This window comes from Mytilus californianus, unplaced genomic scaffold, assembly GCF_021869535.1.
Source record: "Mytilus californianus isolate M0D057914Y unplaced genomic scaffold, xbMytCali1.0.p SCAF_8, whole genome shotgun sequence".
Taxonomy (NCBI): domain Eukaryota; kingdom Metazoa; phylum Mollusca; class Bivalvia; order Mytilida; family Mytilidae; genus Mytilus; species Mytilus californianus.
Window position 1 is genome coordinate 78046296 of NW_026262734.1, and position 11914 is coordinate 78058209.

The following is an 11914-nucleotide window of genomic DNA, read 5'->3' on the forward strand; positions in this document are numbered from 1 at the left end:
ATGTGTAAAAAAAGTAAAATAACAAAAATATCGAACTCAAAAGAAATTCAAATCGGAAAATCCCTTAACAAATGACAAAAGCTCAAACACATCAAACGAATGGAAAACAACTGTCATATTCCTGACTTGGTACAGGCATTTCCTTATGTAGAAAATGGTGGATTAAACCTGGTTTTATAGCTAGCTAAACCTCTCATTTGTATGACAGTCGCATAAAATTCATTATATTATACTCCTTAAAGTGACAAAGTATGACTTTTTGCAGTATAAATCTTGAAATGAGGCTTCTTGCATTTTACATGATAAGATAAGCAAAAGAAATTTCTTTGATTTCCAAATTTTTGTATCACCGCTCTTTCCAGTTAAGGTGTCATACAGCCAATTCAAAATCATTGTATGTTCAACCATTTATTATATCATTTTTCGCAGCAGTCTTAATATTTTATCTGCTTTTAAGTCACGACAACATTGTTAAGTCATGCACAGTGTTCGCCTCTTGTCTCCGTCAATTTTATTTGTCCTGTCCTGATAACTAAGTGTGGTTCTTATTATAATCAAGATTTTAAACATCGGTTGAAAATTGGCATATAGAAAGGTGATACATTACTATTCCGGATATACCTGGCACTTGTGATCACAATGTGTATCAAAAGAACTAAAAACTGCTGGTAGTATATTAGTTAAAAACCTCTACAACCAACCAAACGGTATCAATATTCATGAACAATATAATTAATAACAAATAATTTCGATGCCCGATACCAAAATATTGTCAAATCAAGAACTTAAACGTAAACCTATACGTTGAAGAGATGATATAAGCGAACATACCAACGATAAAGAAAGAGCTATTCACGAGGGAGATATCTAAATTACTTGTCCATGAATTTACAATAAATTTTTTTTGATAGATATGCTACATAGTATACTTATCAAAGGTTTTCAAAAATCCAGAGTGCTATTTTTAGTATTGGGTAACTTTCGGAACGTCATCTGTTACTGGCAGCACTGTCCATTTTCCCTTCATTGTTTTTACCATAGTCAACTTTATTAGTCATCTGATGTATCACATCATTCACAGAATTGCCTTTCGTTATATGTTGCTTTCCTATTATGTATCAAAATATCTATTCGAATTTGCTTTTCTTTAGTTATGGCTTCATTTTAGTTATCATTGTTGAGTGTTTGGTTAAGTCTTTGCTTGTTTGTCTTGTACAATTATCCCCAGTATTGCTTAGGTTTAAAATTTTTGCAAATATTGCCCATATAATGCCTTGCCCGGTTTGTTTTCAATCACCCTTAAACTCGCATAATTACTTTTCGTGTGAAAGCATTCCTAGTATTGCAAATCATATTTAGACTCCCATTATTGCATCAACACTTCTTGTTAATATCGGCTATATATATATAGTACTATTGTCTATAGTATTTCGGTTATTGGTTCTTCTTGAACAGATCTCGTTTCCTCGATTTATTATGATTTCTTATTGTGTCTTAATACTCAAAACTAACAAGGAATACCAATCATCCAACTATGATATATATCGATGCCTCATCGGATTACCCCCACTCCTTTCCTCCCCCTGTTAGATCGGACATGACTCTGTTAATTCCGCACAACTGAACGGACGTACCTTACCAAGAATTGGGTTCTGTTTATTTTGTTTTACTTTGCTTTGCTGAACTACAACCTCTTGTAATACTTTAGTGCTTTTTCATTGCTTCTTTCAATTATATTTCCCGCACGTGGTAGGTGCATTCGACTCCAATCTTAGTTGACTACAGAATATCTTCTGGTGAAGAGTAAAAAAAATGAATCTGGACCTCTTCTGTATTCTGAAGATGAAGCAATAACACACAAATTCAATTTGGCGTCGAAAATAGCCGATTTTTTTTTTTTTATGTTGGTTGACAAAATATTGATTTTGTTATCAGTAAATTAAAACCAAAGAAAACATTTTTGTTGTACACATATGTACATTGGATGTTGGATGTGTACTGATTGATATTTTAGTCTTAGACTTATGTTTTTTTATTAGTTGTTATTGGCTTTGAACTAGCTTTCAGTAACTGTGAGTACTCTCAGATCTGAACTTTGCATCTTTTGTGTGTTTGTTAGGGTGTTTGTGTGCTGTGTATCGATTGTTGTTTCTGTATATCATATTGTTTTTTCGTTTATTTTTTTGTACGTAAATCAGGCCGTTAGTTTTCACGTTTGAATTGTTTTGCATTTGTCATTTCGGGATATTTTATAGCTTACTATGCGGTATGGGTTATGCTCATTGTTGAAGGCCGTACGGTGACCTATAGTTGTTAACTTCTATGTCATTTGGTCTCTGGTAGAGAATTGTCTCATTGGTAATCATACAACATCTTAATTCCTATCTTTATATAACTAAAGTTCACATTAATTTTTTTTTTAGAAAATTCTGTTGCGTCAGCTCATTCGAAAGATACGACTGTAATAGTGTACGTGCTCTGTTTTGGCATTGATGTGATTATATAATACGTGTATAGTCAAAACAAAAATGAAGATTTGGTAAGGAATAAAAATAAAATAAAACATCTGATTATAATATTTTTCACACAAATAACATCTTTGTAGATACATGCAAGTTCATTTATAAAAGCGTATAAAAACCAGTTATAAAAAAACTTAGATGATGGTCATTTTTGATGACATGTATATTGTCCTTTGATATCTAAATGAGTTAAGTCACATGGCACAATGAAACAGGTTTAAAGCACATGTCTAATGTTTTTGTTTTGAAATGAAGGCTGTTACACTATTCATACTTACTCCATCAAGTATTTTATATAAAAAAAAATAGAAGTAACAGTAGAGACCTAATGGGTAACTTTTTTGATTATTGGCCCAAAATTATGATATTCATAGTCAAAGTTCGTATATATCATAAATTAACATACATCAAGAAAAACATTTTTATTTGCAAAAATGAATTTTTAAGAATTATTTTTTGAAGATTTATAGAAGTCAAACGGACTTTATACAATCAAAGAGAACTGGTTGGTAGAAATCGCTATGTTGATGACATTTTCTCTTAAAGCTTCCCAAACTTGATTTAGCTAAACAAATCCGGCTTAAAGCTCCGACCATTTGATTTTCAGGAATAATCTTAACCTGTACAATAATTGGTCAATGTTTTTTCTGGTATATGACCGAAAAAGGCATCTTGTCTATCTATCAAATAATTTCAAAGTAACCAAACTAGATTATTTGTGTATACGAAAGATATATCCAACTTTTAAACTCGTGTCGTCCTGAACATTCATGAAATATTTGCCATTGGACGTTTAAAACTTTGCAATCAATTTAAACTCGTGTAAAATATGGGTCGACCATTTGATTTTTTTTGGGGGAGGAAGATTTCTAATATGAATTTGCTGGCCTGACAAGAGTTGAAAATATAACCATGCATAGCGAAAAGAATAAAATGAATGGTCAATCCGCAAAAAATCCTCCTGCCCCTCCCCCTCCCCAGAATATCAAATGGTCGTCACCTTACTTTTACCGTTCGACTAGTTCTATAATATAAAATCATCCATTTCTTTATTTTGCCTTTTTTCATAGGAAATTTTCATTATTTGTTTTCAGTTGGAATATCTGATGGAAAAGTGAAAAATAGACAAGACTTGAAATTCGTGATTATATTTTATAGAACTACTGCTAAGCAGACATTTTAAGGTATATCTCAGAAATATAATAGTATTGCAAGCAAATATGTATCTTCATTCAGCTTGTCCCTACAGTGATGTCCTACACAGGGTGCCATACCATAAAAACGTTTATCACACAGCTCACATTCTATTATGTTTGCATTCATAAATCTATTAACGTCATTTATACTAAACGAAGCCATGTTTGTTATGTGCCCCTGTCGTCTAATCTACCTATTTAAAAGGAAAAGGTAGAAGAGAAACAGAAGATCTTCCAAATGCACTACCGACGAACAAACAAACACGCCCCTGGAGATGTACAGAAGAGAGCAATAAAACACGCCTTGGGATAATCAGATTTCCTACCTGAATGTCGATGGTTCTCTCCGGTCACTCCAGCTTCCTCTATCAATAAAAACTGACCGCCACGAAATAGCACGATAGTGCTGAAAGTGGGCGTTAAACAAAATTCAGTCAATCCTGTTATATTGTCTTTCCTATTACTATTTTCCATGCCTCTTGTTGTGTCAACAAACCTAGTACCACTCAATTAATTAGTCTTGTACCAGCATTCCTAGTAGAACACAGCTAATGCTTTTGGTTGTTGCGTTAGTTGTTTGCTTAGTTATTTCATTATCTACATTTTAAAATTAAGGAGATGTTTACAATAAAAAAATCATGCAAGATCAAAATAGTATAAGTCGGTATTTGTATTTAAGAATTCAATGCTTCTCTTTAAATAGTTTTATTTGGGTGTAAAAGCGTTGACCGAAGCACATTTTGTATGAAGCGCTTTATTCTAAAAATATGCGCACGATCAACGCTTTATAACCCTATAAAATTGTAAAAAGAAGCATTCAATTCTTATAATTACATGTTTATGCTATAATCATGAAGTTATAAGAGTTATATCAAGCTTTTCGTTTGTTTTTCTATGCATTCATTCAACATTGTCACGGATAGCACATGCAGCCATAGTATAATGAAACATACATGTAATGTAATTATATGGACTTGAACGAAGAGTAGAACCTGCATACTCCGGCGTATTCGTCTCCAGTCAGAAGTAGTGGATTCGTTTATCAGAGACGACTAAAAATTCATTTAAGAATTGAATTATTTACATTTTTATACTACACCTATGAAATTAAGAGTTATATCAAGCTTTTCATTTGTTTTTCACTGCATTATTTTAAAATTGTCATGGATAGCATGTGCAGTCATAGCTGTTGTATTTCATTCGGAAATAAAATATGATATTGGAGTGTCTCGCGATTTTTGTCGGCCAATTAAAATTACGGATTCTAATGAAACATACATAAATATTAAATAAACTTATTCTAAAAGTTTACCTATTCAACACTGTAATTAAATCTTTGAATATAGTTTTTATTGGTATAAATATTGATGTTGTTATCAGTAAATTAAAACCATACTAAATATTACACATATGTACTTTTACGGTACTACAATCTGTCGATACCTATAGTTTGGCATTGCACAAGGTCATGTTTTTTTTTATACTGTTAATGACGTCTTTACATTAATCCATTGGATGTTGAATGTGTACTGATTGATATTTTAGTCTTAGATATATGATTTTTGTATTAGTTGTTATTGGCTTTGAACTAGCTGTCAGTTACTGCGAGTACTCTCAGATCTGTACTTAGTGTCGTTTTGTTTTTGGGATGTATAAGTACCCGTCCACGTCCACTGTGTTTTTGTTAGATGTATTTCTATTTGTATCCATCTGATGAGTTAAGCCTTTTTCAACTGATCTTTATAGTTTGTTCTTATATTGTACTGTTACACCACTGTCCCAGGTTAGGGGGAGGGTTGAGCGCTCACAAACATGTTGAACCCCGCCACATTATGTATATGCCTGTCCCAAGTCAGGAGCCTGTAGTTCAGTGGTGGTCGTTGGTTCATGTCTGTCATATTTGTTTTTCGTAAATTGTTTTGTTATAAATTAGGTCGTTAGTATTCTCTATTGAAATGTTTCATATTTTTCAAGTCGGGGCCTTTTATAGCCGACCATACGGTATGGGTTTTTCTCATTGTTGAAGGCCGTACAGTTGCCTATAATTGCTTACATCCACTTCATTTGAACTTTGGTGGATAGTTGTCTCATTCGCAATCATACCACATCACCTTATTTTTATATGAAATGTAATTATTTTATCAACATCAAGTTTTCCAAACGTAAAATCATCAGCCGGAGACCGCGACTTAAAATATCGTGACTTGGATATATAGAATAATTGCATTTTTGTTTTTGATACTGACTTTATCAGCAAGAATATCAAGCTCACCTTGTATTTTACCGCGATAAAGTCAGTATCGACAACAAAAAGTCCTTCATTCTATATGTATCAAGTCCTGTCCATGATCCTAAAAATATTAGGCAGTAAGATCAAGGGGAAAATGTACAAATTGCCGATTAATTCAATTGTTCGTTGAAAATAGATATGAAAAATGAACAATTTTAATGTGCCTTTTGGGAAACACAAAAACGAAGAAATTGAATTGAAAGAATTGGTAATATAAAGTAAAATTATCAGTTTCTACGTTGTTCAGATTTTTGACTTCCAAACAGAAAATCGAAAAATTATTTCCACCATAAAGATTTTATACAAGTGATATTGAAAATTAGCATAATTTCCTTATAAACTTATAACATTTTTTAACAGAGATATACGTTAGATGAAAATGATTAATCAATCATATCTAGCAATGGCCATGGCCGGAGATGACGTGAGTGTTCATGAGCTATATGTACCAGTAAAACTGTATATATATAGTTAAAATGTTCTAATATTGGTATTTTTTGCACTTGTGACAAGTACACAATTAATGATGCACTTTAATTCTTGAAATGTTAAACAGCCATCCAAAAACATCATCGACATTAACACTAAAGTAAGATTGATTGATTTTTGCTTAACGTCCAGCGCTTAACACTTTAATAGTTTTAAAAAATGATGCGCTGACCACTCTCTTTCATGCCTTAAAAACCTGAATAAAAACACAAAACAAAAACCCACAAACACTCTGATTTCTGTGAGCACTTGTTTCTTAAATAACTTTAATCAGGTACGATTGTGTCCAAAAGTTTGAAAAGAAAAAATATACAGATGACATAACATATAAGGTCCGATGCCCTAAAAACCAAATGGGCATTTACACTACAGAACAGCCAATTTTGTCTGAGGTCAAATGTCAACTTTGACAAATGGAGTTGCACACTTATTTTAAGTAAAATTACACAAAAATGGCAAGATCACTTTTAAAGATCTTATACGTCAAGGAAATTTAGATATTATTTTTCTTTGGGAGCCTAATCAAATTGGCATTCGTGGAAACTTTAGATCACACATTGAAAAATATGTGAAATTGTGAAAATGCTTGAAGTTAAATGTCTAATAACAATTTCATGAGATAAAACCAAAATATGTAGGTAAATCCATTAATAATCCAATAGGCAGGAATGGTCAGTGTGTTATTTCTAGCTGCCGATTTGATCATACTATAAAGATAACATATGTGTATAGTTCAAAAGGTGAAATCCAACCAAAATGTATACCTTGGGATTGCAAGTACACGACTAAACAAGTATTTATTCTATTGATGTTAAAAAAAAATCAATGTTATAACATTGATAATGTTATTGAAAGAGTTCTCCAAGCCGTTTCGCTGTTTTATGTTTAAAGGAAATTTAAGTTTATTTCAGACTCTAAACATGTAGAATAAATATTATCGACTGTTTTAATTATTTCATACGTTATCATGAAATTTTAGTTTCAAACTACAAAAACTGTATTATGATTTTTTTATCTGTCATTTCGTTTCAAACGAAAGTTTCAGTATAAAGAAGGACCTTAAATTTATCTTATTTTTAAAACCGCTTTGGTTCAATTTCTGGATTGTTGCCCCTTTGACGAATACTCCATATATCGCCTTTCGATCATATTAAACATTTATATCAGAGCGTTGCTGTTGTTATATCACTGAAAATCATGTCATGGTTTACTCGCGCCGAATATTCTGTTATTGTACAAACGCAGAAACATACTGTTGTGACATTCCCATTTGACATTCGGTTACTGCAGCAGCTGTATTCGTAATAATTATGATACGTTGTTGTACTAACATTATATTTTTTTAGTATTGCATACCAGTTCTTCCTGGGACCACATTGACTCAACCTGTTTCCCTTCAGATTTGCTGCTAAACGCTGTTTTGTCCTGTGCCTTAGCTAGAGTCGGCGCAACTTAAAATATTTGAATATTTTGTCATTAATACTTTTAACGTCTTAATTATTTTGTCCTTCCAGCTGTTTATGTTCTAGTGCCAGAAGTATAGAAGAAACGCGCGTCAGACCTAATACTTTGAAATACCTAATATCTTGAAATACAACCTCCTCTGTGCATGGTATAGCGTGCTTGTCTCGAGTTGAAAGGCTTTGAATTCTTTCCACTGTAGGGTCAAACTAAATGCTTTAAAACTGGGATTTGCTACTTCTCCACCAAGCATGCGGCATCTAGGGAAAAGAGCAACGACTGGTTGGGTCGGAATCAGAATAATTTGTCCGGATATGATAGCATATCTACCTGTAGACTAGTGCATTAAAGGTTCGACCAAGCAAGTTGTTCATTTACAAAGCAAAGTATGTTCATCTTTCGTTTTCATGTTATTTATTATGCATATATCTGCGGCTTGGCGTTAGGCATCCATCCATCAGTCGGAATGGCTCAATCATTTCGAGGAAAGTACACAAATGTACCTGGCAAATACTGAAAATGGAAGATATATTTTCTAAACACTGGATTGTCCTTTTAATGGCCAACATTAAACCTTTTGCTATATATTTGTCCTTTAGTCAACTTTGCAGACCTAAGTCGGCATCGGAATGTAAGAAGGCATGCATTCTATTTCATCAAAATAAATACTTTAAGCAAGTTAATTATGTGTAGCTTCGGGTATTCTATCATATCGTCATGAATAAAATGAAATGCATGGTATGCGTCAATATGAAAGCAAACCAACGACACAAAAAATCCAAGTTATAATAGACAGTAGCTATGTATATGTTTACTCTATATCGCCCCTTGTTTAGTAGAATTTGTCGTCAGTGGCACTGCTTTAATTGTGGTAAGTGCTTATCTTGGCCGAGTTTTATTGTGCATTCATCTCTGTGTGCAAATAGGAGAAAGCTAAGTACTCTTATTGACTAGTTCAATCTCGCCATATGTACACTAATTGACTAGTTTAATCCCGCCATAAGTATTTGAATTGACTAGTGCAATCCTGTCATAAATACTCTAATTGACTAAATCAATCCCGCCATTAGTACTCTAATTGACTAGTTCAATCTTGCCATATATACGTACTCTAATTGACTAGTTCAACCCGCCATAATACTCTTCTTAACTAGTTCAACTACGCCACATGCATAAAAATGTGCCTACACCTCGCCAACAACCAAGATCTTTTGCATTCTCTGTTAGCGTGGTATGATAAAGTTTCACTGTATTTGTCAGGTGATGGTTGATAAAATAATAAAAAAAAAAAAAAACAATGAGCCTGGTGAGTCTAGATAGTATAATTTATTATATACTAGTATCTCATAAAAATCCAGATAACGATACAATTTAGTGTTATATATATATCATTGCTGTTGAGGACAATTTTATTTTTGTTATTTATAAATTTTGTCGTATGTGATCTGTATAACTGCTGTTCTTTATTCGTTATTCGAAATTCAATATCCAACAGGCCGCCAGCAGTTCAATATTCAAAATTTTCCGTGTAAAAAATGATAATAACTGGATATTTAACAGAATTCTTAAAATGATAACCTTGTCAAAAAAGAACTCAATATCAAAATCTGTTTCTTACTCCTGCAGCCAATCGTACATTATCGTTATGCTCAAATATAACCTTTGTAGAGTTTATCAATCTTAAACGATAAAAATGAATCAAAAACATTATTCATTAAATAAACAAACATGAATTATATGGTTAAAAAAATTGACAATTTATTAACATGTGAAAACTATCCAAATATGGAAAACGACAATAGACGTTTTCAAAGCACATTTCATATTCATGATATATCGCAAAATACTTATGGAGGTCGCTTAAATGACAGTGAGACCTTCCTGATCTTTCAATGTCTGTAAAATTTAGGTTACAGTTAGGCTAGGCAAACATTTTATACTATCAAAGTATATCACTGAAAATTTCCGTTTTCGATATGTACGGGGGACTAAAAGTGTCAATTTGCAAAAAAAATAAAAATGAAAAATCAACGAACATCAATAGTAAGGGACCGGGTGTGTAAGATAGACCTCCCTAAGCCTTCAATCGTTACGAAATTCCTATTGATTTCATACGTATCTATCTCCGGTAGACTTTTGCTATATATTTTGAATATTAAACTAGCACTTTGAGTCTCGAACCGACTGCTAGCAGCCGGTTGGGTAATGGATATCAAATAACGAATAACGAACCGGGCCGCAGACTTCACATACATCTTTGGCAATTTAAAATTTGTCTATAACAACTTATGACATGTTTTTATTGTAATGTATTGCATCGAAGGAAATCGTGACCCTAAATGAATTAGTTTGTATTTGAAAGGTAATTTTATAAATTGGGTTTTTGTTTAGTATGCCCTTATAAACATTTTAATAGACACTAATGCAGTTGTCCAAATCTATCAATATATCAGGTTTAAACAGCATTAAAACATTTATCATTTATAGTTACATGTTAAAAATACTTCATTTTGTTGTTAGAACTTCAAAGGACAAACATGAAGATGTGGTTGGAATAGTTGGTTGAAGTTTCATTGACATATACTTGTACCACACATTTTCGCCGGAGTGTCTGGAAAAAAGGGGGGAATATACTATGGGGAAAATTAAAATCCAATTGTGTAAGAGAACACAATGACAAAAATGACGACCACACAAATACCGTATACACAATACGCTATACCGAAAACTAGAAAACTGAGAAACAAAAACTTAAAAAAAAAAACGGTAATAAAAGCAATATTAAATGCGTTGCAAATTAATAGTTAATTATTGGCAAATTCAGTTAGATTTAATTTACGCCAATTAATTTTTCATTATTTCATATTTCAATTTTTGAAATGAAATTTTTAAATACACGTAATTCGATTAATAAATGTAAGAAACCTTTATTCTCTCTGGTTGTTGGTGTTCCTATATGGTTGTTTTTCAATAGTTTATCAAAGCGTATTTCACAATTAATGTAGAAATAAGAAGATGTGATATGATTCCCAAATGAGACAACTCTCCATAAGAGACCAAATGAAAAAGACATTAACAACTATAGGTCACCGAACGTCAAACGTCTGTTATCTAGGCTTAATTTTTAAGTGTAACGGTAGATTTACCAAATGCCAGAAAAAAATTGATAGATCAAGCAGAAAAGGCACTCTATGCTCTTTACAGAAAAATTAGAAATTTATATATCCCTATTGATTTACAACTGAAATTAATTTCATGTTGTACGATGAAATTGGCAGATATCCATTGGAAAATAAAGTACGATTACCAATGTTATCATTCTGGTCAAAATTATTATTGAACAGCACAAAATTATCAGGATTATTATACCAATTTTTTTATAACACGCATAATTCTGGAAATTTTGTTTTTAAGTGGATTAATTTTATAAAATCTACATTAGAAAACACAGGTTTGAGTTGTGTATGGAACAATCAGTGTATTTTAAGATGTGTTGACATCAAAATATATGTGAAGCAAATTTTGCAAGACCAGTTCATTCAAAAGTGGTTTAGTGATGCTGAAAACTCCTCACAAGAGGTGGATATTATTTAATGTTTAAACACGCTTAGAAAATTACTTATTAAGAAAAGAGAAAATAGAATATATATATATAACCAAACTTATAAACAAGTCTAAATTGAAAACAACGTTCAAGCCTATGATTGCATTGGATAAAAACCGCAATTTTTATACGTGTGCATGCAAAGCAAATTTCTTGGTAGAGGGGTCTAAATACAGCGCAAACAACATTTTTCAAAAGACCAAAAGACTGAAAAAGTATATTTTAACAAAACGCATTTGACTAGCAGGTCGAACAACGGACGTTCTCAAACCCTGCTGACTGCCATTGGCGATTGCCAAATAAACGGATCACCAGATGTAACAAAATGGATCTTAACTATTAATTTAATACC